General features: G+C 41.9%; 1 pseudogene; it reads right to left on the minus strand.

Moving 5' to 3' along the window:
* Positions 1 to 276: 276 nt before the first annotated feature.
* Positions 277 to 8498, minus strand: LOC112073869 (uncharacterized protein C3orf38 homolog; annotated as a pseudogene).
* Between the last annotated feature and the right edge of the window lie 1684 nt (positions 8499 to 10182).

The raw sequence follows: 10182 nt of genomic DNA on the forward strand, positions 1-10182 counted from the left end.
CACCAAGATTTACATGCTAAAATCGCCACCGAACATACCTGATCAAGATCAATACAGTTAATATTATGATTATGTACATAACAGGTGCTACAGAGAGAAGCAAACAGTACACCCAAAATTGTATTTCTTTATAGTACAGGTATGATACATTTACAATATAATACAGTTACAAATGATAGAAGCATTCTTCTGCAAATTAAAGCATTCTTCTTACAGTCTTGTCTCATCGCTGCAAATCCTGTACGGACTCAGAAGAGGCATAGGTCGAGAGCCGTGCGTCCTCCAAAACACAACCCAACAAAGCCGCACTGCTTCTTGACACAATTCCCGCTTAACCTGGAAGCCATCCACACCATTGTGTCAAGGAAACACCGTACACATGGCAACCATGTCAGCATGTATGTGCCTGGCCCACGACAGGAGTTGCTAGAGTGCAATGGGACAAGGACATCCCTTCCAGCCAAACCCTCCCTTAACCCGGATAACGCTGGGCCAATTGTGCACTGCCCCATGGGTCTACTAGGCGTAGCCGGCTGCAACAGAGCCTGGACTCGAACCAGGATCTCTAATGGCACAGCCTTAGACCACTGCACCACTCGGGAGGCCCTATGCCACACATTCCTGCACCAACCAAGAAAGCTTTTCCCATTACATGGAGAGTAAACCTAAACATATCCTGGAATACTGTATTAATAGCAACATTTTAAATGTATTTGTCTTCTTGATGCAGCAGTAAATAATACCTCACTATATAGTATTGTTGAAGAAAACAAAGCATAAAATGTATGTTTACCCCCATCATGACAATTACATGACATGCATAATGTATTGAGTGCACTTTGTCTTTCATTCTCACGTCTATCACAAGCATATCTCTAACCACCACTCCCTTACTGTCTGCAGAGACTTGATCTTGGTGACGCCAGGTATGGAGTTCAATAATCTGAAGTGGCTCTCTCTTCATCTCCTCCCCTTCATCTGCACTGACCTTTCACCCAGGATAGGTGAAAGCGATATGGTTGATGGCTACACCAGCAATCTACTTTTACTTGTCAAGTTCCTTTGAATCAGTGCAGATGAAGAAGAGGAGAGGAAGACACTTAGAATATTGGCATGCTCCCCAGGTACCTGATCATCTACAGAGCAGCTGTAGTTCCGTGGAGCTGCAGGTCAATGCAGGCGAGGTCAGTTCCTCTGCCCCATCCTGGGCGCCCCGCCCCCTGATCTTCAGGTTGACAAACTTGATCTTCCAGCTGTTCTGTTCTAGTGGGGAGCGGATAAGGCCAAACACGTGTTCATAGACTCCCAGACAGACAGTGTCTCTGTGTATGGTCCCTGCTACTGCTACCAGCACCAGGTCGTGGGGGGAGGACAGGGCCTTCAGGCTATGAGGGTCCAGTTTGGGGCTCAACAGGAGCCTCTCGTTTCTTGCCAGTGCCAGGAGACGCAGGCTGATCAGCTCAGAACCATGGAACTCCTCCATCTTTTGACAATCAGCACTAAGACACAGAGAGATCAGATAGTTTGGATTCAATTAATATTGTTTTAAACTATACAAACAGTTCAGCAAAAATAATACTTGATCTCAAAAGAGAGTGTGAACTGTATAATTTGGGTCAAGATGTTTACCTGGAGAAGAGGTGCAGACAAACGTCCTACCAGAAGTGTTGAGGGCCCCAGTCCTGAGGAGGCTAGTCCCAGTCCTGGGGTTCTGACTGTTGAGGGGAAAAACCAATGACAGAACTGTCTGGCAAAGGCCAGGTGGTCAAAGCCAGCACTGTCCTCCGCCTCAGAGGACACCGACACAGAAACACTCTCAGCTAGCCTCAGACTTAGGCTGGTCTCAACTGCTGGGGTTTGATGGTCCAATGCCTTAAAACAAGGAGACAGATATTTAGTAAGGTGTCCACTCTGCCCAGAGTGGGTGAAAACACACTTTGGTGATGAAATTTCCCTTCCTTATGTTAAAAAATAAATTTTACCAAGACCAATTAGATTTTTCGTTATGAATCGTTCAGTTGGGTCTTTCTTTAAAAAGTTCTTATGGCTGCAATCCCATTAACGGGATCGATATGACAACAGCCAGTGAAAGTGCAGGGCGCCAAATTCAAACAACAGAAATCTCATAATTAAAATTCCTCAAGCATACATGTATTTTATACCATTTTAAAGGTAATCTTGTTGTTAATCCCACCAAAGTGTCCGATTTCAAATAGGCTTTACAGCGAAAGCACCACAAACGATTATGTTAGGTCACCGCAAAATCACAGAAAAACACAGCCATTTTTCCAGCCAAAGACAGGAGTCACAAAAAGCAGAAATAGAGATAAAATTAATCACTAACCTTTGATGATCTTCATCAGATTACACTCATAGGACTTCATGTTACACAATACATATATGTTTTCTTCGATTAAGTTCATATTTATATCCAAAAACCTCAGTTTACATTGGCGCCATGTTCAGAAATGCCTCCAAAATATCCGGAGAAATTGCAGAGAGCCACGTCAAATAACATAAATACTCATCATAAACTTTGATGAAAAATACATGTTTTACATAGAATTAAAGATACACTTGTTCTTAATGCAACCGCTGTGTCAGATTTCAAATAGCTTTATGGCAAAAGCACAATATTCAATAATCTGAGAACAGATTTCAGCCACAAAAGGAAGCCATACAGTTACCCGCCAAATTATGCAGTCAACAAAACTTATAAATAGCATTATAAATCTCCACTTACCTTTGCTGATCTTCATCGGAATGCACTCCCAGGACTCCCACTTCCACAAGAAATGTTTGTTTTGTCCGGTAATGTCCATCATTTATGTCCAAATAGCTATCTTTGTTAGCGTGTTTGGTAAACAAATCCAAAGTCAGGAAGCGCGTTCACTAAAAGAAGACGAAATGTCAAAAAGTTCCGTAACAGTCAGTAGAAACATGTCAAACGATGTATTGAATCAATCTTTAGGATGTTTTTAACATAAATCTTCAATAACGTTCCAACCGGAGAATTCCATTGACTTCAGATATGCGATGGAACAGAACTCCCTATCATGTGAACGCGCATGGTCAGAGCATGGTCAGCTCATGGCAGACCTGACTCATTCCTGTCTCCTTCGGCCCCACTTCACAGTAGAGGCATCAGACAAGGTTCTACAGACTGTTGACATCTAGTGGAAGCCGTAGAAAGTGCAAACTAATCCATATCCCACTGTGTATTCGATAGGCGATGAGTTGAAAATCGACCAACCTCAGATTTCCCACTTCCTGTTTGGATTTCTTCTCAGGTTTTTGCCTGCCATATGAGTTCTGTTATACTCACAGACATCATTCAAACAGTTTTAGAAACTTCAGAGTGTTCTCTATCCAATACTAATAATAATATGCATATATTAGCAACTGGGACTGAGGAGCAGGCAGTTTACTCTGGGCACCTCTGGGCACCTTTCATCCAAGCTACTCATGACTGCCCCTGAAGCCATAAGAAGTTATCTTTTCATTAACATATCCAAAAAATCGGTTTTCGTAACCAAATACATCAAATAATAACTCTGTGGACGGAGCAGTGTAGCTTTCTCGCAGCAACTTTGAGGATTTTACATGTTGTGGCGGTCGTGTTCAAAGCTAACTTAGCATGACACAAGCTTAATTAAATGTCAAATGTTTTGAAAAGCATTTTCGCTCAGTGCTCCGTTGACATTTTACAGCGATACACTTGTTTTTTGGAGAAATCTTGGAAAAAGGACAGGAATTTTGCATTAATATGAAATTACTACTTCATGTAGTCATACTACTTCATCAAAATAGATATAATGGTTCATTGTCCTGTTGAAAAACAAATGATAGTCCCACTAAGCGCAAACCAGATGGGATGGCGTGTCACTGCAGAATGCTGGGGTAGCCATTCTGGTTAAGAGTTCCAGCAAAGCACCCCAACACAATCACACCTCCTCCTCCATGCTTCACGGTGGGAACCACACATGCAGAGATCATTGGTTCACCTACTCTGCGTCTCACAAAGACACAGCGGTTGGAACCAAACATCTAAAATTGGGACTCATTAGACTAAAGGACAGATTTCCACCAGTCTAATGTCCATTGTTCATGTTTCTTGGCCCAAGCAAGTCTCTTCTTATTGGTGTCCTTTAGTAATGGTTTCTTTGCAGCAAATAGAACATGAATATGTGTATGTGACCAATAACATTTGATTTGATTTGATGATGGCCTGATTCACACAGTCTCCTCTGAACAGTTGATGTTGAGATGTGTTGTTTCTTGAACATGTTGGGCTGCAATTTCTGAGGCTGGTAACTCTAATGAACTTAGATGTTACTATGGAATACTGAAGTATAATTAAAAGCATTTCATAAGTGTCAAAGGCTTTTATTGACAATTACATGAAGTTGATGCAAAGAGTCAATATTTGCAGTGTTGACCCTTCTTTTTCAAGACCTCTGCAATCTGCCCTGGCATGCTGTCAATTAACTTCTGTGCCACATCCTGACTGATGGCAGCCCATTCTTGCATAATCAATGCTTGGAGTTTGTCAGAATTTGTGGGGTTTTGTTTGTCCCGCCTCTTGAGGATTGACCACAAATTCTCAATGGGATTAAGGTCTGGGTAGTTTCCTGGCCATTGACCCAAAATATCAATGTTTTGTTCCCCGAGCCACTTAGTTATCACTTTTGCCTTATGGCAAGGTGCTCCATCATGCTGGAAAAGGCATTGTTTGTCACCAAACTGTTCCTGGATGGTTGGGAGAAGTTGCTCTTGGAGGATGTGTTGGTACCATTCTTTATTCATGGCTGTGTTCTTAGGCAAAATTGTGAGTGAGCCCACTCCCTTGGCTGAGAAGCAACCCCACACCTGAATGGTCTCAGGATGCTTTACTGTTGGCATGACACAGGACTGATGGTAGCGCTCACCTTGTCTTCTCCGGACAAGCTTTTTTACGGATGCCCCAAACAATCGGAAAGGGGATTCATTAGAGAAATTGACTTTACCCCAGTCCTCAGCAGTCCAATCCCTGTCACTTTTGCAGAATATCAGTCTGTCCCTAATGTTTTTCCTGGAGAGAAGTGGTTTCTTTGCTACCTTTCTTGACACAAGGCCATCTTCCAAAAGTCTTCGCCTCACTGTGCGTGCAGATGCACTCACACCTGCCTGCTGCCATTCCTGAGCAAGCTCTGTACTGGTGGTGCACCGATCCCGCAGCTGAATCAACTTTAGGAGATGGTCCTGGCGCTTGCTGGACCTTCTTGGGACCTGGAAGCCTTCTTCACAACAATTGAACCGCTCTCCTTGAAGTACTTGATGATCCGATAAATGGTTGATTTAGGTGCAATCTTACTGGCAGCAATATCCTTGCCTGTGAAGCCCTTTTTGTGCAAAGCAATGATGACGGCACGTGTTTCCTTGCAGGTAACCATGGTTGACAGAGGAAGAACAATGATTCCAAGCACCACCCTTCTTTTGAAGCTTCCAGACTGTTATTCGAACTCAATCAGCATGACAGAGTGATCTCCAGCCTTGTCCTCATCAACACTCACACCTGTGTTAACGAGAGAATCACTGACATGATGTCAGCTGGTCCTTTTGTGGCAGGGCTGAAATTCAGTGGAAATGTTTTTGGGGGATTCAGTTCATTTGCATGGCAAAGAGGGACTTTGCAATTAATTGCAATTCATCTGATCACTCTTCATAACATTCTGGAGTATATGCAAATTGCCATCATACAAACTGAGGCAGCAGACTTTGTGAAAATTAATAGTTGTGTCATTTGGAGCATTTATTTGCAGCGTTGTACCAGATCTTCAGTTTCTTGGCAATTTCTCGCATGGAATAGCCTTCATTTCTCAGAACAAGAATAGACTGACGAGTTTCAAAAGAAAGGGCTTTGTTTCTGACCCTTTTGAGCCTGTAATCAAACCCACAAATGCTGATGCTCCAGATACTCAACTAGTCTAAATAAGGCAGTTGTATTGCTTTTTTAATCAGGACTACAGTTTTCAGCTGTGCTAACATAATTGCAAAAGGGTTTTCTAATGATTAATTAGCCTTTTAAAATGATAAACTTGGATTAGCTAAAACAACGTGCCATTGGAACACAGGAGTGATGGCTGCTGATAATGGGCTTCTGTACGCCTATGTAGATATTCCATAAAAAATCTGCCGTTTCCAGCTACAATAGTAATTTACAATATTAACAATGTGTACACTGTATTGCTGTATTTCTGTATTTCTGATCAAATGTATGTTATTTTAATGGACAAAAAATTAGCTTTCTTTCAAAAACAAGGACATTTCTAAGTGACCCCAAACATTTGAGCGGTAGTGTATGGTTTGGACCACTGGTTTTCTTAGAGGATTATCTACACAATTAACATTGGTCAAAATATACGTTTTTAATGGGACACCCTACATTTAGGAAGAGGCAAATGCAGGTTAATATGTTATTGCCAAATTCATCCTCTATGGAACAGACAAAAAAGAATGTGGTGAGATATTGACTGGCTGTATCTATACTGTACCTTCCCCCGTAGACCAGAACTCTAGAGTCCACTTCACTAGCTGGTGTTTCTCTTTGTTGTGGGGCATCACCACCCGCTCCTTCGCCAGGTACTTGGATATGACGTCACTGTGCACCTTGTTTCCTTTCAGTAGCTCCACTGCATCCTTTGTTTTCACCATTAATGCTTTCCACTGATATCATTTTTTTTGGAACTGCTTCGCTAAGCTAGAGTATGTCGCCCTTTGACATCATACCCAACATCTTTTTATAGCCCTTACACTCTGTATCGGACAACCCGGGCATCTTTAAACCACAATTTTCATTGAAATGTCAAAGCTGTTTTTTAATACCTGTGGTACACTTCCTGAATCAGCATTCAGGGCTCAAACCACCCAGTTGATAATTGTAGCCTAAATAAATCCTGTTTGCACATGGGCATAACTATAGATAAATCCGACAGAGAGTTTGAGTGATGAAAGTTGGACAGAGGATCTCGAAATCTATGTTCCAGAAACACTTGGACTAACTTAAAAAAAGAATTGTCGGCTATTTTCTGGCAATTGTTCCGTTATTATATACCAGATGTTAAGACTAAAAAACGCTATAAATTGTCTATTTCCAAGATTTACTTTTTATTTCAATAGGCACACTGACTAAAATCTGGGTCTATAATTGCAATTCAATTCTGCCATGGTTTGCTGAGCTACATGTAGGTAGCCTATAGGCCTGGATCTCATTTCCTTACATTTTTTTAAGGACTAATGAAGTCGCATGCAAACATGGTCTCTTTTTTGTTTTCTTGAGTAAGGCAGCATGAAAATGAAGTTGTTTCAGCCTAGCTCAGTGCTTTCTGTGGTGGAGGGGCAGCCAGTGGAAAATACAGAGCGTAAGCATTGGTAATCTTCTCTAGTTGCACGGTTATTGGCTCAGCGTTCTGTCACTCATGGGGATACTAAGTCAGAGAGCTAGGCAGTTCAAGCCGCCTTGGGTGCTGCCATAGATTTACATTAGAAGTGTCCATCCAAGTTGGCTCAAGGTCATTGGCCACAGATAAAATGACATCAAATCACGTTATATCTACCATAGCTTTGATTGGACTGATCATGTCAACATCATACTTTCAAAATCTTAGTTAGCAAGCTAGACAAGCAGTCATCATCATGAATCACGTCGACAATCTACTGGTAAATCCTTTTCCATCCTTGTAATATGAAGATAAATTATAGATAAAACATATCAGTGTTCATCGGTCATTGGACATAAACATTACACAACAAGTTGGAAATAGCAAATTCAACAATGAGTGGTTTGGAAGGAATCAGTGGCTAACTGCAAGCGTTGCAAAGCAATCATTATTTTGCTTCCCTTGCCTGCTATCCAATGGAGAGGGTATGTGGTCCAAGTCTGGGTTTAAGGATCTCTTTTCTAAGCTTAAAAGGATAAACTTCACACGCAACACCATGGGCCAGAAAATGTTGAATACATTGGCTGTGCTGTCAATCCAACATGACTTCTGCTGCATTCAAGACAACTGGGAACGACTGGGAAAATAAGTTTTGAAAGGTCATCCAACTCGGAATTCCAAGTCGGGAACTCTGGCCTCTTTCTAGAGCTCTGACTTGAAGATCACTGACGTCATGATTCGACCTTGTTTACGCGATAAGTTGCCGCGTGCCGCTCTGGCCACACAGAGTGGTTTGCTTATGGGTGTGCTGGTAGCATATAGCAGCACGTTTGATTGTGCGTCAAGAATTCAGCATAGCAAGTTTGTATACAGGTCTGGTTATTAATTGGGTAAATAGTTTAATCCATTCTCCATTTCATGAATTTTTCCACATGTAAAACGTAATATGCGCTAAACCGCTCTGATGACAAAAAAACTTTGCTGCCCTGTTTCCAATCATCCACATAGCTGGGAGTGTCACACCCTGATCTGTTTCACCTGTCTTTGTGATTGTCTCCACCCCCTCCAGGTGTCACCCATCTTTCCTATTATTCCCAATGTATTTATTTCTGTGTTCTCTGTTTGTCTGTTGCCAGTTCATCTTGTCAAGATTACCAGCATGTTTTTCCAGTCCTCCTGGTTCTGACCTCTTGCCTGCCATAACACTAAGCCCGTCTGCCTGACCATTCAGCCTGCCCTGGCCTCGAGCCTGCATGCTGCCCTGTACCGTTTGGAACTCTGACCTAGTTTATGAACTTATGCCTGTCCTCGACCTGCCTCTTGCCTGCCCCTTGTTGTTCAATAAATATCAGAGACTCGAACCATCTGCCTCCTGTGTCTGCATCTGGGTCTTGCCCTGTGTCGTTATAGGGAGAACCTATTCAAGTAAGTACATTTTTTTTTAAATCATTAAAAACCGATGTGTTATTAGCAAACTAGCTACAGTGCAGGCTAATTCAAATGAGCTGCTAACCGTGCATTCAGAAAGTATTCAGACCCTTTTTCCACATTATGTTATGTTACATCCTTATTCTAAAATAGATTTTTTTAAATCCTCACCAATCCACACATAGTAACCCATGTCAAAGCAAAAATTGGTTTAGACATTTTTGCACATAAAAAAAAATGGAAATATCACATTTACATAAGCATTCAGACCCTTTACTCAGTACTTTTTTGAAGAAAATTTGGCAGCGATTTCAGCCTCAAGTCTTCTTGGGTATGACGTTTCATCCAGAGTTCAATCTTGGTTTCATCAGACCAGAGAATCTTGTTTCTCGTGGTCTGAGAGTGCTTAGGTGCATTTTGGTGAGCTCCAAGCGGCCAATCATGTGCCTTTTACTGAGGAGTGGATTCCGTCTGGCCACTCTACCATAAAGGCCTGATTGGTGGAGTGCTGCGGAGATGGTTGTCCTTCTGGAAGATTCTCCCATCTCCACAAAGGAACTCTGAAGCTCTGTCAGAGTGACTATCTGGTTCTTGGTCACCTCCCTTCTCCCCCGATTGCTCAGTTTGGCCGGGCGGACAGCTTTAGGAAGAGTCTTTGTTGTTCCAAACTTCTTCCATTTAAGAATGGTGGAGGCCACTGAGCTCTTGGGGACCTTCAATAATGCAGAATTTGTTTTGGTACCCTTCCCCAGATCTGTGCCTCTGCACAATCGTGTCTCGGAGCTCTACGGACAATTCCTTTGACCTCATGGCTTATTATTTGATCTGACATGCAGTGTCAACTGTGTCAACTGATCTGACATGCAGTTTCAACATGCAGTGTCAACTGATCTGACATGCAGTGTCAATTTCGAGTCTCATAGCAAAGTGTCTGAATACTTATGTAAATAAAGTATTTCTGTTTTTTAAAAGACCGTTTTTTTGTCATTACGGGGTATTGTTTGTAGATAATTTAATCAATTTTAAAATAAGGCTGTAACGTATCAAAATGTGAAAAAAGCCAAGGGGTCTGAATGCACTATAGCTATCTAGCTAACTTTACATACTGTTTAGCTAGCTAACTAAGTGAATTAAATATCATCAGCTACCTAACTTAATATTAGCTAGCTATCTTGAGGTATTTATTATTTTTTTAAATGAACTCCAAATGCATTTGTAGGTAGCTAGCTAACAGCCATGGAGGACGGTGAAAGGATAGCAGCCCCAACTGTCAAAGTGAGAGAGTAGGCTATTCTGGATAGGGCAGGTACTTTTGTGTCGTTCCAGTCCCTAGTAG

Source organism: Salvelinus sp. IW2-2015, unplaced genomic scaffold (assembly GCF_002910315.2).
Source record: "Salvelinus sp. IW2-2015 unplaced genomic scaffold, ASM291031v2 Un_scaffold2400, whole genome shotgun sequence".
NCBI classification, from domain to species: domain Eukaryota; kingdom Metazoa; phylum Chordata; class Actinopteri; order Salmoniformes; family Salmonidae; genus Salvelinus; species Salvelinus sp. IW2-2015.